This window comes from Symphalangus syndactylus, chromosome 7, assembly GCF_028878055.3.
Source record: "Symphalangus syndactylus isolate Jambi chromosome 7, NHGRI_mSymSyn1-v2.1_pri, whole genome shotgun sequence".
NCBI classification, from domain to species: domain Eukaryota; kingdom Metazoa; phylum Chordata; class Mammalia; order Primates; family Hylobatidae; genus Symphalangus; species Symphalangus syndactylus.
In genome coordinates this window covers 43736968-43759742 of record NC_072429.2, presented here as the reverse complement: position 1 = coordinate 43759742, position 22775 = coordinate 43736968, and the positions used below count along the sequence as shown (strand labels likewise).

The 22775-nt window shown below is 43.1% G+C and overlaps 1 protein-coding gene across 16 annotated transcripts in view; it reads left to right on the top strand.

Annotated features, from left to right (window-relative positions):
• ARHGAP26 (Rho GTPase activating protein 26) overlaps positions 1 to 22775 on the top strand; it is a 473272-nt gene that overhangs the window by 402215 nt on the left and 48282 nt on the right. The window lies entirely within an intron of this gene.

Genomic DNA, 22775 nt, shown 5'->3' with positions numbered 1-22775 from the left:
AGTGTATGGCCACAGATAGCTTTCCGAAGACTGAAATGGGTTATAGGGTTATATCATGTGAAAAGCATTGGTAAGCTTTAGAATCTGGGGCAGGGAAAAGCCTGTGTGGCCTGATTGTGGACCTACCAGGGTCAAGCCTCAGCTCTGCCATTTCCTAACTGTGTAAACTTGGGAAAGTTATTTGCTATCTCTGAGCTAAACCTCTTCCGTGAAATGGTAATAATAACACCTACTTTCAAGGTTATAAGATAATGCCTTTCTAACACTTAGTAAATGGCCTCGTTCAGAGTATCAATCAACAAAACCAATCAATAAAAATTGGTTTCTACTATTGTTTTTATTCCTTCTTATTATTTGCTCTCAGACTGCCGCCCCCCAACAATGAACAAACCCCTAGTATTGATTTCTTTCCATGGTGGCAGCAGATGGACACTCAATGTTTACTTTTGTTTATTTGTTTGATCCTGATGTAACATAAAGCAACCCAGATTAAAAACATTGATATAATTTTAAAAATGAATTAAAATACCCCCAATTAAATTAACTATAAATAATAAAATACACTGAAATCAATAGAAGTGCTCCTCTTCCAAGACAGGCATCGAACTGTTCACACAAAGAGCGTTGGTCAAAGCCCCCTACCCTATTGTTCCTCCATTGGGTGGAGCCAACTGGAAACTACGCTAATTAGACTAGAAACTAATTGCAATCTCAACTCTCCACTGGGGAAGAATTTAGCCTCAGGAATTCTCTCCAGCCTAGGACTCTGTGTTGATTTGACTGTCATTATGACAAAAAGGAAAAGAGCTTCTGAAAAAAAAAATTATCTGGAAATGTAGCATCTTAGTCATTCACTGCATTTGCACTATCAAATTCTCTTCTAGTATCTCTCACCTTCCTTCACAAGGAAGCAGTGGAGTTCTCACTAAGACATTGCTTTAATGTTCCTTCTAATATCCTTTATGAAGTAAAGGCAGCTGGTGACGGGGCTGTTGTCAAAAATACTCAGAAAAGGGATAAAATAGCTGCATTACAGACTACCCTATTACCTCTTGTTGCCCTATACAGGAGGAGCCTTGTCTTCAGGGAAAACCAAGATGTTATTGTCCACAAACAAATAAAGGCAAAGGTGTTCATTCAAGGATGATGTATTAGGATCCTAAGAAGAAACTTTGGTGCATTCGAAATAACATAACTCAAGGAGGGTTTATTAACAAAAGAGTTAGTGCCGAGGAATCACAAGAGATAACACAGTAAGCCAGGGCTGGCAGCTGCTGCCCAGTCACCACCCTTAGCTGAGAGGACATGAGAGGAAAGTGGTACAGAAACCCAGAAGGATATACGAATTGGTGCCTTGACAGGAGCAGTGACCTTTGGTCAAGGGACACAGCCAGACCTTTCAGAAATGGAATAAATGCGTTGGCCCTCTCCTTCCCCCTGCTAGTCTAAAGAGCTCCCCATTGGTGAACCCAACAGGAAGCCAGAGGTTGCAGAAGCCCTGTTGAAGAAATCCGTGCTGGTTAGATCCCAGAGAAGAGATCAGGGTAAAGATTGTGTCTGGAGAGGCAAATTAATGATGTCCAAAGAGTGGAAACAACAGGAATAGCTATCAATAAAGTATGGCCTGAATAAATGGTAGAGTTGAGTACTATCCAGTACAACAGAGGAATTAGGTAGTTCTGTATGTGCTGGTCTAGAGCTACCTTCAAAGGCACCTTAAAGGGGAAAAAGAGGTGCAGGAGAGTGTGCAGCTGTGACTCTTAGTCCAGATGGCACATTAGCACCACCTGGGGAGCCTAAAATAAAAAATACCAACACCTAGGCCCCTTCCCTGGACCCTCAGAGTTAACTGGTCTGTTGTAGGGTCTGAGTGGTGGTATGTTTCTGAAGCTTCCCAAGTGATTTTGATATGCAGCTAGATTTGAAAACCATCAGTGTACGTTATATGATACTATTTTATATAAGAATCCAGGGATATAGACACAAGATATATAGACACACATGGGTGGGTGTAATACCTGTAATATTTCTGGGAAGATACAGGGGAATGAATCTGTGTGGTTTTCGCTGAAGGAGGCAGATGGGATGGTGATCTGTGGCAGAAGGAACACTGAATTTTCATTTTAACACTACCCTCTTGTAGTCTGGGATTTTTTTTTTTTTTTTTTTTTTTTACATGTGCGTGCATTGATTGTTTGGCTTCAAAAACTCAGAAATACATTTGCTTAGTTTTGAAATGACCATTCATTCATTCTCTTAAAGCTTTGGAACATGTCTTTGTGAGAAAAGATTTTTCTTTTTCTTTTTTATTCTTTTTGAGACGGAGTCTCACTGTGTCGCCCAGGCTGGAGTGCAGTGGCGCAATCTCAGCTCACTGCAAGGTCTGCCTCCTGGGTTCACGCCATTCACCTGCCTCAGCCTCCTGAATAGCTGGGACTACAGGCACCCGCCACCATGCCTTGCTAATTTTTTCTATTTTTAGTAGAGATGGAGTTTCACCGTGTTAGCCAGGATGGTCTCAATCTCCTGACCTCGCGATCCACCTGCCTCAGCCTCCCAAAGTGCTGGGATTACAGGCGTGAGCCACCATGCCTGGCCAAGATTTTTCTTTTTAATCTTAAATTTTTTTGTATTACCTCAATAGCTAGGAATCTAAATGAGATGCTATTTGACAGAAGAGTAAGGCCTTTACCAAGAAGTTGTTGCAGGGTCTCACTCTGTTTCCCAGGCTGTGTTCAGTGGTGCAATCACAGCTTACTGCAGCCTCAACCTCCTAGGCTCAGGCGATCCTCCCACCTCAGCTCCTGAGTAGCTGGATAGTCTCAGGCACGTGCCACCATACCCAGCTAATTTTTTATTTTTTGTAGAGATGGGGTCTTGCTATGTTGCCCAGGCTAGTCCTCTGGATGCAAGAGAGCCTCTCAGCATCCCAAAGTGCTGGGATTACAGGTGTGAGTCATTGTGCCTGGCCTGGTATGTTTTAAGTGAAAACGAAATTAAGGCCATTGATCATTGAATCATTCCGTCAATGGCCAAATGGCTCCCCCTCTCCAGGCTGGCCTCGCCCAGGGCTCCGTGTCAGTGTAGTAAGTGGTAACTCTTGGCACAGCAGAGGAAATCATATATGGAGTTAACTGAGCTCTCGCTCAGAAAGCTGAGTAGAACCAGTTGGACCCCTGCCTCTGGGCTATTTCAGATTTCTTTTTTTTTGAGATAGAGTCTCTCACCCTGTTGCTCAGGCTGGAGTGCAGTGGCGCGATCTCAACTCACTGCAACCTCCACCTCCTAGTTTCAAGCGATTCTCATGCCTCAGCCTCATGAGTAGCTGGGATTACAGGTGCATGGCACCACACCTGGCTAATTTTTGTATTTTTAGCAGAGACAGAGTTTTACCGTGTTGGCCAGGCTGGTATCAAACTCCTGACCTCAGGTGATCCACCCGTCTTGGCCTCCCAAAGTGCAGGGATTACAGGCGTGAGCCACTGCACCCAGCCTCAGATTTCCTGTTAAAATTAGAGAGCCCTAACTTAAGAAACCAGAAAGTCAATTTTAACACTGAGCAGCTACTCATGAACTCCTTCTCCAACCCCCAGCCAACATTGTGAAATGTAAGTAGTTCAATTATGTTGAGCTATATATAGTTCTTTCACCTGATCTTCATCTGTCATTCTCCATCTGCTATCTACCCAATTTCCTTTGAAAACTCCATTTTAAAGCAGAATATATAATGGAAAAACCTTAACTCCTGACCTTTATGGAGATATACTAGAGTTACTCAATAATAATTAGCAGTTGCCCTGGTAACCTCAGACTTACTGCTTAAATCACCCGTATTTGTCACCATCCCCTGCCTGCAGGACAATAAGATCACCTGCTTTGTGCTAATGAAAATGGGGACATTTTAGTAATTTTATAATCCTTTTCAGCTTCTATCGTAAGCGTGGAAGTGATATTGTTTGTGATTATGCTCACCAAAAAGAGGCTTTTTGTTTTGTTTTTTAGTTGCCAAAGCAGTGAGATAGAAATCATTCTGGGTTTTGAGCAAATTGGAAAGCCCTGTTCAGTCTATTTTGTGTACCACTGTATTGAAAACCTTCAGAAACTTAAGTAGGTGAAACTTGCAGACTAGAATTTAAGGATGATGGCCCTGAGATAGAAAAGGAGAATGAAATTGGCAAGTCTGTCATCATATCAGACGTCACAGACAAAGATGAGTAAAGCCCACTAATTCCAGCACTTTGACTTGCGCAATGCTGCTGGAAGGTTAGTAAATCCAAAGCTGAAGCACAAGAGAGATTTCTTCAAATGAATGTGTTGGCTTCTGCTCTCCCTCAGGGGAAGCCTGCAACCCCTCTGTAGCATCCATATACTGTGCCTTACAGCATAGACCTCATGGTAGAAGCTCCATATAACTCTCTGCTTCTTCTGGAGGAGAAACAGACACCCTACTCCCAAACACACACACACACACACACACACACACACACATGCAATCCCCTTTCCCATTTTTCCCTTGATCCTTTGCATGGAAGTAGAATTAGAGGAAATATGTCCTTAGTCATCCCATGACAGCATTTACAATGTTTAGTTGTCACAGTGAAAATAAACTGGCAAGAAATCAGAAATCAAGAAGTGGAGTCATGGGAATCCTGGACATGCTAATCCAATAGAGACAAGATCTACATGTTAGTGATGGCCGTGGCCAAGGTAATCATCCCAGACAGCAGTCAGAGTCTACACTATCCCAAGAGAAGACTATAAACATTTCATACGAGGAAATGAACACCCACCAATTGCCCTTACTGCCCGTTTTCCCCTTCAGCCTCAATGGAACGCAAACTTACTTTCATCTAATGTTTCCCTTTGGAGTGTGGCACCACCTGTTGAATATTTGCTACTGTAGCCTAGCTGCACTCTGGAGCACTCACTAATATCAGCATCCAGAATCGGCCAGCTCTGACAGACAGTCCCTTCCCAGTCAGTGAGCAAACAGGTATTGAACACTTACTGTTTAAGACACTATTCCAGGGTACAGTGGCCCACACCTGTAATCTCAGCACTTCAGGAAGATCACTTGAGCCCAGGAGTTTAAGACCAGCCTGGACAACATGACATACCATCTCTATAAAAAAAAAAAAGTTAGCTGAGTGTGGTGGTGTGCATCTGTGGTCCCATCTACTTGGGAGGCTGAGGGGAGGATTGTTTGAGTTCAAAAGGTCAAGGCTGCCATGAGCTGTGATTGCACCGCTGCACTCCAGCCTAGGTGACACAGTTAGACCCCATCTTAAAAAGAAAAAGAGAAAGAGAGACACTACTCCAGGCACTATGAAAAAGACTAAAATAAACTCTCCTTGCTGCTGCTTAGATGAGGGAGATCAGATCTACATATGTGGGGGAGCATTGCTGCCAATGCAAGATACATTTTAAGTAGTAAGTGAGCAGTTGGGTCATTTACTCAAAAATATTTATGTTTGAATGAAGTGTCTTTGCAATTGTAGGCAGGGTTTCCGATAATTTCCCTAGTTCATTGTCTAGATCTGCTTTGAAGTGTATAATTTCCTTATCTGCCTTGGCCTTGTTGCTGTGAGTTGGGTAGAAGGAGTTCTAGGTTTGTATTTTTTTTTTTTAAGATGGAGTCTTGCTCTGTCACCCAGGCTGGAGTGCAATGGCGCGATCTTGGCTCACTGCAACCTCTGCCTCCTGGGTTCAAGCGATTCTTCTGCCTCAGCCTCCCAAGTAGCTGGGATTACAGGGATGCACCACCACACCCAGCTAATTTTTGTATTTTTAGTAGAGACGGGGTTTCGCCATGTTGGCCAGGCTGGTCTCGAACTCCTGACCTCAGGTGATCCATCCACCTTGGCCTCCCAAAGTGCTGGGATTACAGGCGTGAGCCACCACGCCTGGCCGGAGTTCTAGTTTTATGATCCAACTTTTTTCTCTTGTTCTCCAGGAGGCTTCCTACCTCTCAGACTCTACCAAGCTATGTCCCCATTTTTTTTTTTCTTCCCCACTGAGAACTCTGTGGCTCTAATGTTTTAGATTTCAAGAAAACTTAAAGTGTGGACTGTAAGTATGACATAGAAAGGAAAAAATATCACAGAGAATGAAAAGCTGCAATTTGATCATTTGCATGTGTTGCATTTTTGAAGTCCTCCCCACCCCACTACAACAAGATACTTTATCCTTAGGTTGTATTTGTTCTTTTTTTTTTCTCCCAAACAACTAGCAGTTTACTAATATTTGTAGTGGCAAAAATTTGTAACAATTTCTTATATAATGCACTATATCAAATATCCTATTAAAATAAAATTTAATTCCTATCTTGAAGGATTATTTTCTGACCTTACATGGAAAAGCAAAGTTTTGAGAATGAGTAGTTCTTTAAACCCTGGATCAATGTAACCAGGAAAAAATAAGTGAAGAGAGACTATGCCTTGCCATGGGTCAGGGGAAGTTTTACTATCAAATTTTCATGCAATACCCAAATCTCTGCATAGGTATGAGGGCTCTCTTTTCTGTTTCTTTGTCTATAAGGAAATTCTAAATTAAATTTCCTCTTCCTTACAAGCCAGTTATTAAGTTATTAAGTTCTGCCTTTAATTTCAGCTTGAATCAATTAGGTTAGATGCCCACAAGCACGTGCCTGGTTCATCATTTCAAAGAATGAGACTCTTTTTGCTGTATTTTTCTTTGCATCCATGGCTGATTTTTCTACTCTTCTACTAGCAGCTCTTCTTCCACCTCTAGGAGTTTATTCTTTTCACTCGTATGCCAACTCCAGTGGCATTACAATGGGAGGGTTAATAAAAACTGTGTTGAGTTGATATTTTGACTATAGCTAGCTCTGAATTGGAGCATAGAGAGCGCTGTTAGCCATAACCTGAGTGTTCCTGTTGAAACTCAGGTTATGGCTTTCTGCCTTAGTCATCATTTTTGGTTCACTTTGTGTAAGCAGGTTCCCAGTGTAACCCACTGGCCTTGGCACACCTCAGGAAGAATTAGGTCTCTATGTGCAAAAATGTTCAACAGAAACCTGAGACCCTCATCTAGAATCTGAATATATAATCAGTGTGTCGGATCCCAAAACAGAAGAGCAATGTGATTTCCTGTAAAACCCTATTTATATGCTGCCACACCCCCATACTTCGCTTTACTTCAGATTCATATAGAAATCCAAGAATTTGTAGTAAGTAAGAGAAAGAAAACACCATCTCTGCTCAGCTGAGCTGGCCCATGTGCTGAACTAGGAAGATGGAGAGGATATGATCTTTTCAAGGTTGTTTTTTACACATCACCATGGGGCTGGCCTGGCTGCACGCTGAAGCTGTGAAACCTGAGTGTGTATCTGTACAAAGCTGGGGTCGAATCAGGGCCCCTAGGGGCCCTGCACTGGTTTTGCTGAGTGGAACATACAGGTTGGGGTTTTTGGAGGCTGGATGGGGAAGAGGGAGGAGACATGAGGGTGTTGTCAGTGAGGGAGGAACTTTGGGGAACAGAAATAGCTAAAAGGAAGTTTAATGGAGTTTCTCGTACACAGTGCATGATGTGAATCCTCGTACATGTCACCTCACAAGGGCTTCGGTAAGAACCACTCCCTCATTCTTCAGTCTTCCACAGTATTAAGAGCTTGGGTTCTGGGGGCAGATTTACTGAGAGTTCACATCCCAGCTTTATCAGTTGTTTTACAATGAACACTTCCTTTTTAAAATTTATTTTAGATTCAGGAAGTACATGTGCAGGTTTGTTACATGGGTATGTTGTGTGATGTTATGAGGACTGGGCTTCTAATGTACCCGTCACCCAATAAAGAACATTGTACCCAATGGGTAATTCTTCAGTGGTCACCCCACCGACCCTCCCCACTTTTGGAATCCGCAGTGTCTGTCATTTCTGTCTTTATGTCCATGATGTGTATTATTTATTCCCTGCTTATAAGTGAAAACATGTAGTGTTTGATTTTCTATTTCTGAGTACAACGAACAGTTCCTTGCCCTCTATAAGCCTCATCTGTTAAATGGAAACAATAATAGTGTCTGCCTCCTAGGGTTGTTAGGATGAAATGAAATAGTTCATGTAGAGCACTTCGCATGGCTTCTGGCTCATAATCAGGGCTCAGTAGAAGTTACCTGCTGTAATTATGGTCATCGTTGCTCTTTTAACAGGCACTGGGGATTTGGAATGTGTTTGGAGGGTTGTACTGAGGTGCAGAGTCCTGCTTCGTGATGGGCACAAGGTGAGAAGGGAGGCTGCTTTCTGGGTTCCAGTCATATCTCAGTTAAAGAATAACACACGCCCTTCCCCTAACTCATCTAGAACAACCCCATGTACATAGCTGGCAGTGAACGCAAAAGCTCTCTGAGTAGCCAGAAGAGCCCACAATTTCATCAGCTCTCTAGACCTGTTGGACACCCTCAGATCAGGGTGACTGAGGGAGTGTGGGCAGGAAGCCCAGGCCAGGAATCCAGGAGAGGCTGCTTAGGGCTTTGGGGTCCAGGCAGAGCAGGAACTATAAGGAGGTGGAGCCACTTGGAGGAAGGCGAGGACCAGAATGGAGTGGAGTGGCTCTTTTGGCTCCACATGACCACCATTTAGCTACTTGGTGTGTTGGCCCCTCTACATCGAATTGCTGCTTCTCAGTGCTCCCCTCTGGCTTATTCTTTCCCACCATTCTCTGCCTGGGCTTTACTCTCCCTCACAGCTTCTGCTTCCTTATAGCTTTGGATTGCCCTGACCCCCGACGGCCCCAGTGCTTTCATAGCCTCATTCTCCTTAGAATTTCACCTGCCGCTTTGCTAAATTCTCTGCCACCCAGCCCTGAGGGAAAGCATCTATGGACTGGAGACCTTGAGGCAGAGGATTCTACAGTTTAATCATCTGTAGCCACAGGGAACCGGGTTACACAACCCTTCAGCAGGAAGTGAAGGCAGAGCACGTTCCAAGACTGCCAAGTCCAGGACATAGCTTTTGCAGACAATTACAGCAAACTTGGTTCCTTGGCTTTCCGCCATCCAGTATTTTGGAAGTAACACTCATACCACAAAAGGTAGTTACATTCACAGAATAGAAAGTTAATAATTGCTGATGAGGCAAAGTACAGAAGAACTTTTTCTGAAGTCATAAAAACTGTAATAATACAAAGGTCTGGATAAAGAACTAGCTACCCTTCAGACCCAGCAGCAGCTTCTTTGGTCACAACTGTATAACAGCACAAGACAGTATTGATTTTTATAATTTTCTCGCCTCAAGTAAATTGCATTTTATATATTCTGTCTTTGAAGGTAGAAAAATGTGTGCCGCGTTTTAGAAAGGTTTCCATTGGTTGACCTGGCACGGTGGCCCATGCTTGTAATCCCAGCATGTTGGGAGGCCAAGGTGGGTGGATCACTTGAGGTCAAGAGTTTGAGACCAGCCTGGCCAGCGTTGTGAAACTTCATCTCTACTAAAAAAAAAAAAAAATACAAAAATTAGCTGGGCCTGGTGGCATGCGCCTGTAATCCCAGCTATTCGGGAGGCTGAGACATGAGAATCGCTTGAACCCGGGGGCGAAGAGATTACAGTGAGCTGAGAGCACACCACTGCACTCCAACCTGCATGACAGAGCGAGACTCCGTCTCAAAAAAAAAAAAAAAAAGCCATTGTTTGTAATAAGAATAGGCATGCTCAAATGATTACATTTCATTTGTTTGTGGAGTTGTTCATCAATGATATACATTGTGTACCACAATTCCTTAGGACCTAGAGATGGTAATAGTATGGGGGCAAGCGCATGACTAAGCCAGGCCAACCATAATATTTTCATGGATTTTTTTGTTTTGTTTTAACTGGAGCTGGGTTAAGAATCTATCTTGCCTACCAGAATATCCAGCAGCCGTGTTCCCCATCACATGGAGAAAGTCCAGCTGCAGCCATTCCAATGTGCAAAGAGAAACTGACAAGAGATAGTGGAAGCATTTTTTGAGCTTTTTTAACTCTCTCTGCCATTCAACAGATTTTTCTGAATGTCTTCAATATGTAAACACATTAAAGATGAGTTAGAGGGGATCGTGCCCTTCATGATGAGAAATAACAGAAACACAAAGTACCTGTATTGAATGGTCTGGGTGCTACAGGATAAGGTGCTGCTGGAATTCCTAGGCAGGAGAGATGACTTTGAACTGGGATGATCAAGGAAGGCTTTGTGATCAAATTGGCACTTGAGCATGCATCTTGAGGATAGGTTGGATTTAGACAGGGAACAGTGGGAAAAGGCTCAGAGGCAAGATCATACAGGGCACATGTGGGGAGCTGCTCATAGTTAACTTTGAACATATGCTTCTCATCTGTAATATTACAATTGTTTTGTTTTCTTGTGTCAATATGCTTTTTACCTCTTTAGACACTAAAGCTGGGGAAGCCTAGTAATGTTGTCTTCCCATTCCAGAATTCCATGCTAGCTGGATCCCGATGGAACATCTTCTGTCAATTTATTTCATGTAATTGACTTGCCTGAGACGTTCCCTATTTTCATCACAGTTTTGCTTCATAGTCAAATAGACCTCACCATCTGGAACTCTTTTTTTTTTTTTTTTGCTCAAATTTTCTTCCACAAAGGGCCTGTTTTGGTTTCTAAGTGTCACACAAGATCCTATGACATTCTGCATCATCCTCTTTGCTTTGAGTTTTATAATGTTAAAAAGCCAACAAAATAGGTTCAAAAATAAGCTGTATTCCTCTTCTGCGTTGCAACTCGAGACTAAGCACATCAGACAAATTCTGACACCTTCAGCTTTTAGCAAAGGCTGTTTGGTTGCCTTGGAGTTAGGCTATATCTCTAGGAGATTAGTTCTAGGCTCTGAGAGGGTAAAGCAACTCAGAAACAATCAGGATAGACCAGATTCATGGTGGGATTAATATGGAGAGGATATAGATAGTGATCACGTAGACTTACAGAAAATTCCTGCTTATTTTTACTCCTTACACAGAGTTGTTTTGTTTAGCCTTCACTTACTATGCTAAACCTGCTAAAGTACATGTGGTATTTATTTTCATTTGGATGGGTAGCATCCCTTCTCTTTCTCAAACTGTAAGTGAACTGTGGAAACTGCATCCCATACATTCAGTGGTGATAGTCTGACACATTGTCACAGAGCACCATGCACTACTAAAGTGACTGTTGGGGCCTTTGCTTTTGCAATGTTTACATTTCTCTCAGTCCAGGGCCTCTCTGGGCTCTAACAGGAGCTATTCCTGTCTTCCTCACATGTTTTTGGAAACTGAACACTGGTGTAAATTTTCCTAATGTGACATCTTTTACATGTACAGACAGTTCTATTCAAGACCCTGTATGTCAGCTTGAGCAGATTTACCAATCGGTGTTCTTGGTTGCAAGTAACAGAAAACCTAGCCCAAATAAGTTAGGCTAAAGTGGAACTTACTGGTTTTCCAGTGTGCAGGAACATTTGTATTCAGGCATGGCTGGGTCCAGGGGCACAGGTGTTGCCATCAGAACCCAGCTCTTGCCGGCTTTCAGCTCAGCTTTCCTCTTTGCTGACTTTCCTTAGATAAGCTTTTTCCTTTTGATTGCAGAGTGGTTACCACCAGTTGGACTTACCTTCTTAAAAAGCCCAAGCCCAGCAGAAAAGAAAGAGAGAGGCTCTTTTCCTCAGCAGTTTGAAATACAGGCTGAGCCTAATTTCTGTTGGTCCACATTGAGTCCCATCCCCATCCCTTAACCAATCTTTGTGGCCAGGGGTATAAGTGAGGCTCTGCGGGCCTGGGCCTGAATTGCCTGTTCACCCTTGACTGGGTGGGAGGGGAGAACAACACCCAAGGCACACGGACTCTGCGGGTGGAGAAGGGGTGGTCCTCAGAGAAGAGACAGCCACAGATGTCACTACACTGGACCTTTCTTATGTGGACTTCGTGAAGGATTTGGTGACTTTACACTCCAGGATTCAAATTTGTACTGCTTTCTTTCCCCTCAATAGTGTCTTATATGTTCTCTGAAAATATCCCCTTTTTTCAGTCCAAATGCTTCTTGCATAATTTATTTTATTCCTAGTTGACTGACTGCCTCCTTTAAGAATAACGTATTTTATAGTTTTTTAAAAATGAAGAAAATGTTATCTTCCTACTTAGCCCTGGACACAGTTGATTCATTTAAAAAACAAATTTCTGGGAAAAGGCTTTCATTATCAGCGCCCATTACAGGTCATTAGAGAACAAATGGCAAACACCGGTGTGCTGGGGTTGGCCTCCATTCATTTTAATGACAGTTGTTGTAGAGAGTGCATCTTAGAATGTGACTAAACAGAAGAAAAAGAATCTGAAAAGGACTGGCCCCTTGTCTTCTGTGAGAGCCATGAACATGCAAAAACAGTGGCTCAGCAGCTCTGAGAGCTCCTCAGACACAGGCCACTGGGTGGTGGCATCTTTTGGTGGCCTGCCAGAAACAGTGGGGCAGCCAGCATCCACCTCACGAGCTTTGCAAAAGTCTCCAACTTGTGGTGACATTGTCCAAAACCTATGAGTTTGGATAAGAACTGTTTCTTCTGCCAGGAATCACATTGAGCGGCTGGAAAATTCCACCTCAGTTTGATCTTCCAGTGCCTGGTTCATATCCTGAGAACAAATTTTGCTCTCAGAGGTTGAAATGAAGTCTCCATGAGCTATGGGGATGATAATGGCGGTAATGACAATGATAATTCACATTAAGGAAGCCCCAGTGTCCCAGGCATTTTACATATGTGTACTTATTTAATCAACATAATGCCGGAGGTACTGTTGTACTCCCCATTTTACACATGAGGCACAGAGATTACCTAACTTACCTGAGGGTAGAGGTGGGATTTGAACCCAGGAGGTCAGGTTCTAGTACTGCCCCAGCCACAACCACTATGCTCAGTTGCTTCTGCGGGCAATGGTTGGGTGTTGGCAAGCTACAGAAGCTGGGTGTGTTGGGAAAGAGACCGAAGCAGCCCAGTCATGTTTCTTCTTTTTCTTGCCCTCCATTCTCTGGTATCCTTCAAGTGTCAGATGCTGGGGGAGTTTGGGGAAACAACAAGAGCATGGGAGAATAGGAAGCAGAGAATGAGTACCTAAAAACAGAGGTCAGCAGGCCAGAGTTTAAGAGAAAAAGAGAGGGGAAAAAAGAGCAGGAAATCCTTGAAAGGAGCTATAATAAAGGACAGAGAATATAAAGGATAAAAATGGATTCCAAGGAGGAAAAATAATGGGAGGAATGTTTATTGACCATCTGCTGTTGCCAGGCACTAGCCTAGGGCTTTTCCATATGTTATCTAATCTTAGAACCCAGTTAGATGAACAACCACTATCAATATTCCCATTTTACAGATGGGGAAACTGGGTTTCAGGGGGATAAAGTGACTTCCCCAAGATCACAGAACTGGAAAGCAGCAGTTTGAGCTGAGGCCTGTGTGATCCTCAGCCAACAAGTCATACATCATCTTGAGGGCTAGTCCCTCATTCCTGGCCATGGTTTGTAGCCCTAGATGAGAGCTGCACTTGAGATCTTGAGATTTGACAGATACTTGGAGATCACACTACAAGGAATATAGCCATTCCTTTGCTGGGAGGCAGTTGCTGTGTACTTGCATCACAAGGAGGAGAGGGGAGGGGAGGGGAATAAAGTTTTATGGGACACCTCATTACTTCCCAAGTTTCAAACTTTTATCAAGCCAACTCTTTAAACTTTAAATATGTTGCCAGAGGTGCTGTCACTTCCTTAAGCATTCCATAACTCTCCAATCTCAGGTAAGCTATTTTTTTCCCATACTTGTGAGATTTCCTCCTACATTTGCCCATTTCTGCCATTAAAAACAAAACTAAAAACTTTCCCTCAAAAGCTGACCATCTGCTTGTCACTACACTTTCTTCCAAATTGAAGAGGTGGTAGCAGGATGTTTGCAAGCCCAGTATTTATCTCTGGCGTAGGCACAATCCCAGCATCTACTGATTACATTTCCCATTTACTGTTAGGTTTACGATTTGGGATTTGAACTTCCTCTGCATTTTTTTATGTTTCCTTCCTTTTATTTCTTAGAATCCAGGTCTAATTGTCCCCCTAAGGGCTAGACTGGTTTCAATAGATTTATTAAGTGATGGCGTTACAGTGTGAGTGTTATGTCCATCTCAAAATCCGTGCAGGCAACCATCACATACACGCTTGTCTCCTATTGCCAGCTAAAACTGAGGCAGCATTTTCAAGAATGCCAAGCCTTTACTAAGTGCAGGCATTTGTTATTTCAAGTCTTTGTGTGCTGACATTCTGTACATGCATGTGTGTGTTTAGGGCACAGTTGGGTGACATGTGCCAGGTATCTGGTGACAACTGTCCTCTGAGCATGGTTGATAACCAAATAAAATCCAGGAATGTGAGGCTCGTTACTCTTTCAAAAAAAAATACATGTACAGTTGAGTAAAATGAGAATAAAAAATAACAGATTAACAAAGGCTGAGAGAGGAAGAGAGTAATTCATCATAAAACTGTCCTGAGCCGTCTAGCAGCCATGACAAAGAAGGGAAAAAATATAATGGGATGTATAGTTCAATTGTCCGTTCAAAAAAAGCATACCAGTTCATCAAGAGCTACAAGTTATAATATTAATTTGTCATGTGAGTCTCTATATTAATGATTTTGAATAGCTCAATAGGTAATATCTTCCAAAGCAGTTTCATGCAAAAAATAAATGAGGCCCTCTATATAGAGCTGTTACTCCCATTGGTTTTGATTAAATACAGAGTCTGATATTAAGCTGAAGTATTGAAAGGTTGCTTTTACTATGGTGCAAAAGGGAGAACAACCTGGAGAAAGCATGTTTGCTGGTGATCGGCTTGGTAACAGAATGATAGATGGAAGGCAGGATCCCTCTTAGAGGATCCCAGTTATCTTGGCCATGCTTTTGATAGGAGCTACATGACATGTATTCTAAATTGAGGTCTGTGTGAATATAAATACCCGAAGGGCAGATACCCATGTTGTTGGTTGAAAGAAGATGCCAGAGGCATAGATCATGTTTTATTGAGGCCGACTGGAATCCTTATCTCCATAGGGTTCATGTGAGTTCAGCAAGCAGTTACCATGTCTACGGCATGTCAGGATAGTGTTGGGAAGGTAGTATTCTGTGTACGTGAGACCTGCACCCAGGTTCCTTTAAGGTAGCATGGCAGTGCTGTGACAGAGACAGACTCAGGATGCAGTGGGACCCAGGGGAGGGACACTGAGCCTCACCCTCTGGGCTGCATCTTGGTAAGTGAGCAAAAGTTACCCATGGGAAGATGGGGGACATTGCAAGCAAATGGAACTGCGCAAGCACAAACAAGGAGAAAAAAAATATGGAGTGCCCTTGAACTCTTTGGCCTCAACTGATCCTCCTACCTCAGCCTCCCAAAGCACTAGGATTACGAGCATGAGCCACTGCACCCGGCTCATGCTGCATGCCCGAGAAGTAATAAACCATTCTGCAGGGTGTGCAGGAGCCACGAGGGCCTAGAGGGAGTGGAGTCAGGAGAGCGGAAAATCACCACAGGCCAGAATTTTCAAGAGACGTATTTTTAGGCAGGGCCAAGATGTTTCTCCAAAAACGAAGTGGCTTTGCATTGTTTTATTAATAAGAGTCAACATTTCTGAATTCAGGCACTTCACTTCGCAATTTACGTAGGCATTGTTTTTCTTAATCCTCATAGTCACTTCTCAGAGGTAGGTATTATTTTCCCATTTTTACCGGTAGCAGCCTCGGAAAGGTTAAGTAACTTGCCCAAAGTCCAAGTCTAACTGCAGAGACTTCCCCACCTCACTATTTGGGAGCTTTTTTGTCCAAAGACTATGAATGTCCTAAATCAGAGCCCAAGTAGAATTGGAGTTCTGAGTCATGCTGTGTGGAAGGGAGAGGTGACCTTGACCTAGACTGCACCCTAGGCTTCCCTATACCTAAAAAATTTACCTTGAAGATGATTTTTCTTTGGTGAAGGCTGTTAGACATTGAGGCTGGTCTGCCCACCAAGATGAATTTGGTTTTGGCAAAACTAAGTAGCTTCTCTTCCCAGGATTCAGTTGCTGTTTGAGGGCAGCATCAAAACAGAGAAGTGTTGTATCTTCCTGTGCGTAAAGCAGGAAGGGTGACATCTGTTTCTTCCAATAGCCTCCCCATGTTGTTTAGAAATCAGTATTTCTTAAAAGGAGGATGGCAGCAGGTAGAACAAAATGTCAATATTCATTCAGTGCCTCTTCTGTTTTATCCAGCTCAGAGATTCTGTCCCATTCAAAATAAAAGATAGGAAACAATCTATTGTTTATTGTTAAGGATCCGGTTGGGTATGTTGTTGTACATCTCCACAATGCCATGCTACATAGCCACTAAGAAAGAACGAGGAGGCAACTTTTCGTGTAATGATGGAGCAATCTCCAGGAGATACTGTTAAGGAAAACAGGCAGGATTCAGAACAATGTGAATAACTGGCGGTCATTTGTTTTTAAAGGGAAGGGGGGTGTGAAATCACACACACACATCCACCCACACCAGCTTGCAAGTTCATTTAGTATCTCTGCAGAAAATATGAGAAACTCATACTAATGGTTACTTCTGGAGAGGGAAGGAAGAGTTATTTTTCCTATCCACCCTTTTATACTGATACCCTTTTATACTGTCTGGAAATTTTATCAACTGATATAATAGCCATTCCAAGCAATAGATTAATATAAAAATTAAGGAGAGAAAATGCCCCATCCCCTAAACAAGTTGAAACATATTCGTATAATTTATTTATAGATATATACCTCTATCCCATGGTTGTGAATTAGCCATCATATGAGTATTTTAAATTTGTAGTCTATAAGCAGGCAACTTTTTAGTAATATGGGATTACGTAGGATCATAGGTAATTGGAACCCTCAGCCAAATACTTGCTGATACACTACCTCTGAGTTTCTAAACAAGTGAGCAAGAAAGTCCCGTATTGAACTTCTAAGCCTCATACCTGTCAGGGACTGATAAGTACACATGGGCAGGTTCTTTGATATGTTTCCAAGTCCATTATCAGAGATAAGCAAGCTTAAGTGTAAATCTGTGATTTAACTACATTTCAAATTTGATATGGAGCTACAGGAAGGATGCCAGAGAGAACCTGTGTGCTCTGAATACATCTGTTGCTCTAGCTCTTTAAAAGACTTTCTTTTCCCCACATAAAAGGAGCCCAAATGTTCTCTCTCCTATGTAAGGCTGTTTAACTGACCCGAGGGCTAACTCTTACTTTTTGGTGCTTCACAAATGACTAAGCGGTGGTATTATTTTAACCAGTAAAAATTCAGAAATCCAGGGTCAGGCTTGCAGCTGGCAGAACTTGTAAACATTTAATGATTGAAAGGACTGATCAGCATCTTGAAAGGCAGCTCATGAGAAGCATAAGCAAAATGCTTAGGGGTGCCTGCAGATAGAGCACTGTGGCACTCTGTGGCGACAGTGAAGGAAAATGTGTTTGATATCAGCCTTGTCACAGAGAAAGGCTATCTGTCATACCTCAACTTAGCATGAGTTTTTCTTTTGTAAGTATGTAAGATATTTTCAGAAATGTTTTAGAAAAAAGATTGTTTTTTAAACCAAATTTTCAGTGTCTACTTGAAAAAAAAGATACGCTTTTTTTTTTTTTTTTTTAAATGAAGAATGACGGATACCAAAATGTAAGAGATTTCTAATAAACAGCCCTTCTCAGTTGGTACAGACTTCAACACCTGGTCTAGAAGTTTTATACTATTGGGCCTATGTGGGGTGTGGGAATTATTGTTTGTTTAGTATTTTTGCAAAATCAGGCTTGGGTTTCTTTCTGATTCTTATTTAGGTTTGAGAGAGAACTGCCATAAGAAGGTTTTTGTTTTTAGCCAATTTTGACTTTTTCCCTTAATTTTTAAATTTCCTCATCTGAAATATGGCACAGTAGGCCAGGCACGGTGACTCACACCTGTAATCCCAGCACTTTGGGAGGCTGAGGCAGGTGGATCAACTGAGGTCAGGAGTTCGAGACCAGCCTGGCCAACATGGTGAAACCCCTTCTCTATTAAAAATACAAAAATTAGCCGGGCGTGGTGGTGTGCCCTTGTAATCCCAGCTACTCAGGAGGCCGAGGCATGAGAATTGCTTGAACCCAGGAGGTGGAGGTTGCAGTGAGCTGAGATTGCACCACTGCACCCCAGCCTGGGTGACAGAGTGAGACTGTGTCTCAAATAAATAAATAAATGAAATATGACATGTGACAATGAAACAATCTTCTTTATGAGATTTGTGTCTTCTCTTAGCCAGAGATTAGCCAAGCATTTGTTCCTTAAAAATGAAAAGTCATGATGCCTGTGTAGTGAGCCATCTGCTGCTCAGTAGACTGCATAAGAGACTTGCCAGCCACGTCTGCTTTTATATTTATGAACTGACGTTCACTTCTTAGATGGTAGGAATTAATCCAGTGGGACTCTACTTTGAAAGTAAGTTTCTCATGGGAAATTACCTGCAGGCTTGGCAGGTAAGCCCTTTGGGCAGAATAGTGACTCGCAAGCACCATAGCATATTTGTTTTTGAGAGTTTTTGTGTCCCTCCTCTGGTTCTTCTTCCTGGGAGCACCATCTGCATGCTCATATGCATTGACATAAAAGTCCTTTCACCACTGAATGTAAAGAGCCAGCCTAAAAATGAGAAATTAATTTACCTTAGCCCCAGGGTAGCTTAGAGACAGCTTTTAAATTTTGATGTTAAAAAGCACTTGGAAAGACAGTTCATTTTGGAGCCTGAGGAAGGAATTACTTTAGTTAAGGGCTTAACATAAACCTAAGTGGAAGACCATTAGGCAGAGGTCTACATTTGGCATTGAAATTTAAATTTCAATACTATAATGAAAATTTCCACCATAAAAGAGACTCGGGTGTCTGATTTTCATCGTTATGCAATTTTCAGCTCATAATCTCAGAATCCGTAAATGCCTTTAGGATCTAATTTGCAAAGAGAATTATGTATTGCAAGGACCATGTAAAGTATGTAACTAGTTCTGTGGAAAGCAAAGCTGTGAGTGACATCTAATTAGGCTACAATATCAATGTGCTTTGGCTCTGGCACTCATCTGTCATTACTTTGAACAAGCCATCTGACCTTTATATTATATGTAGGGACCATACCTCTTCATTTGCCTGTTAGTTCTGTTGTCCTGGTATAAATTTAATTGTACCTTTCTGCTTCAATGTGCTGGTTTGGGTGATAAGTTATATGATCACTCATTATATATAATCTAGAATAAATGATAACACCTCATCATATTAGTTTCCCAAGTGTCTTTTTCACTAAGTTGATCATCTGTGGACCAAGGACCATCTAGTTGGCCTCTCAGAACAGTGTTTGGCTTTTGTTTGCTACATAGTGCTTGTCAAATGAAGGAATCAGCTTATCAGGCTGCATCACAAGCCTGTAGGATTTGGATCCATGAAACGTATGTGAGATCACCAAGCATAATGCTCCCCAGTGAAAACAGGACTCATCGAATGCCAAGACACTCAGTCATGGTTGATTACCAGACCACAGAAAACCTGGCAGAGCTGGCATGTCAGTAGCAGACACGTACATGTGTTTGATATGCACGCTCACCCATAGCTGCCTTGGAGACAAGGTGCCGTCAGCAGACCAGAAGTTGGGAAAAATTTCTGATAGGCTTAGGATCTGGCTGGCACTGTTGTCAGGAATAACAATAATACTACAAAATATATTTATAGTGCTTTTCAGTTTTCAGAGCCACTTGAAACAGTTTTCAGAGTGTTTCATTTGATTTTGGCACTAACCCAAATCATAGCACTTGGCATACTGTACTATAGTTGCCCATTTTCTTCTCTGATTCCTGCTCTAAGCTGTAACGTAGGTCAGGCCCACACCTGTTTCTAGTTCACTATTGTTTCCCCAGCACTTGATGGTGCTCTTTCCAGGTGTGTGATAAATACGGCTCGAAAGCATGATGAGTGCAGGGCAACTATCTCCTACATTTTCTAAATGGGGGACACTGAGGCTGAGAGGGCGTGAGTGGCTTGTTCAAGTCTGTGTGGCAGTCTTTTTTTTTTTTTTTTTTTTTTTGAGACAGCATCTCACTCTGTCACCTGGGCTGGAGTGCAGTGGCGTAATCTCCACTCACTGCAACCTCCGCTTCCTGGGCTCAAATGATTCTCCTGCCTCAGCCTCCCAAGTAGCTGGGATTATAGGTGCATGCCACCATGCCCGGCTAATTTTTGTATTTTCAGTAGAGATGGGAGTTCACTATGTTGGCCAGGCTGGTCTCAAACTCCTGACCTCAAGTGATCTGCCCACCTCAGCCTCCCAAAGTGCTGAGATTACAGGCGTGAGCCACCATGCCCGGCCTGTGTGGCAGTCTTAACCTGTAAGCTCCTGTTCAAGCCTGGACCTTTGGATTCAAAGTTCAGTGCTCTTTCTGTTGAATCAGTACCCAGAAGAAGGAGCATTGTATTCATTGTATGAGGGTGACAACTTTGCAAGAAACATAGAAAAATGGGAGACTGCAGCTCCCTCCACATAGGATTTGCTCCCCCTACCTACACTTGCTAACATCTGCTGTTTCTTTTAGGATCCACTGAGACCTCCTCCAGGGAGCCTTCCCTGCTGCCCTGCCCCTTGACTGGCTTAGGTGCCACTATTCAGCACTACTACAATAGCTGGTGCTCATTTCTGTCATTGTACTTAACAACAGCTGCTGCTGCCCATGGGGGCTCCCTTGGTGCCAGACACTGAGTTGAGAGCTTCACGTTTCCTCACAATTGCCCCAGGAGGGAGGCTATTCATACTTCATTTTTCAAGTGGGAAACTGAGGTTCAGGAAAGTCATCTAACTTGCACAAGCTCACCCAGCTTGTAAGTGGCTGACCTAAAAATCATCTGACTCTACGCTGCTGAGCCCACCACACCCCACTTAACTAAATACATGATTTTTTTTTTTTCAAGGAGTCTCACTCTATCAGCCAGGGTGGAGTACAGTGGCGCAATCTCGGCTCACTGCAACTTCCGCCTCCCGGGTTCAAGCGGTTCTCCTGCTTCAGCCTCCCAAGTAGCTGGGATTACAGACACCTGCCACCACACCTGGTTAATTATATTTTTAGTAGAGACCGGGTTTCACCATGTTGGCCAGGCTGCTCTTGAACTCCTGACCTTAGTGATCCACCTGCCTCAGCCTCTCAAAGTGCTGGGCAGGCGTGAGCCACCGCTCCCGGCCATTTATCATGTATCATGGTAAATACATGATTATCAGACATTTATATACCAGCTTTCCCCCACTGGACTGCACACTCCTCAAGGGCTGGGATGAGGGCTTATTCCTCTTCAGCATCTAGTACCTTTCCTGGCACCAAGGCAGCACTTACTAAATACTTGTTGGGTGTATGAGCAAGAGAGGCAGTGAAGAGAGCTGTGGGAGCCCAAGTGAAAACAGGGACTGCATCAGCTTCTTGGACCAGCCTGGGACCTCCTGGGATGCGTTGCTTTTCATGACTGGCTTTCTGCTCTGCTGGCTGTGATCAGTGCTCCTGCAGTTGCCCTTGCTGCTCAGAACAGACACTGTGAGCTATGCCTGGAGGCTCATGGCCCTGGGGCATCTTCCCCACACCTGGGGCTTGGCTTCCTGGGAGAGAAGGAGAGTTTTTAGCTGCAAGCCATTGGGTGGCCACTCCAGAAGACATCTGGAAGGAGGAATCTCCGGAGGGTTTCTTGGGCCTTTTCTTGTCTGAAGTAATTTGCTCCCTTTTATTTCCCATTTAAAAAATCTGGAGTTATTTCCAATGTTTGGTAATTCCACACTTCATTTGTTATTGTGGGGAAAGTCCTGTGCTGAATTTTTTTCATCCCTACTCTTAAAACTAAATATAGGAATGCCTCATGTCAGCCTGCATTTTGTCCCCACCCAACCCACTGACACTGCCTCTCACCAAGGTCACCATGACCTCCCTCTCAAACCTCATGACCCCTTTTATGCCTTGTTTTACTTGATTTCTAGCAACAATGGTCATTGTCAAGAGCCTTGTTGGTTCAAAACCCTCAATTTGCTTTTGTCTTTGGTGGCACCACACTCTTAAATTTTCTGGACATCTCTGTGTCTCAAAGGAGCCTCCTTAGAAGGCTCCTTTTCCCTTAAAAGTTCTTATTTCAGAGAGTCAGATTTTACATGCTCTCTTTTTTTTTTTTTCGTTTTGAGATGGAGTCTCGCTCTGTTGCCCAGGCTGGAGTGCAGTGGTGCGATCTTGGCTCACTGCAACCTTCACCTCCCGGATTCAAGCGATTCTCCCGCCTCAGCCTCCCGAGGGGCTGGGACTACAGGTGCACACCACCATACCCAGCTAATTTTTGTATTTTTAGTAGAGGCGGGGTTTCACCATGTTGGCCAGGATGGTCTCGATCTCTTGACCTCATGATCTGCCCACCTCAGCCTCCCAAAGTGCTGGGATTACAGGCGTAAGCCACCTTAAATTCCCTTCTTAACTCCAATTGATCTTGTCCCTTTCTATAGTTCCATTTATCAGCAACATGTCTGTGTTGGTGCATTTTGTCGCTGCTATAAAGAAATACCTGAGACTGGGTGATTTATAAAGGAAAGAGATTTAATTGACTCACAGTTCTGCATGGCTGGGGAGGCCTCAGGAAACTTAGAATCATGGCAGAACGGGAAGAGGCATGTCTTATATGGCGGCAGGCTAGAGAAGTGTTAGGAGCGAAGAGGGAAGAGCCCCTTATAAAACCATCAGATTTCATGAGAACT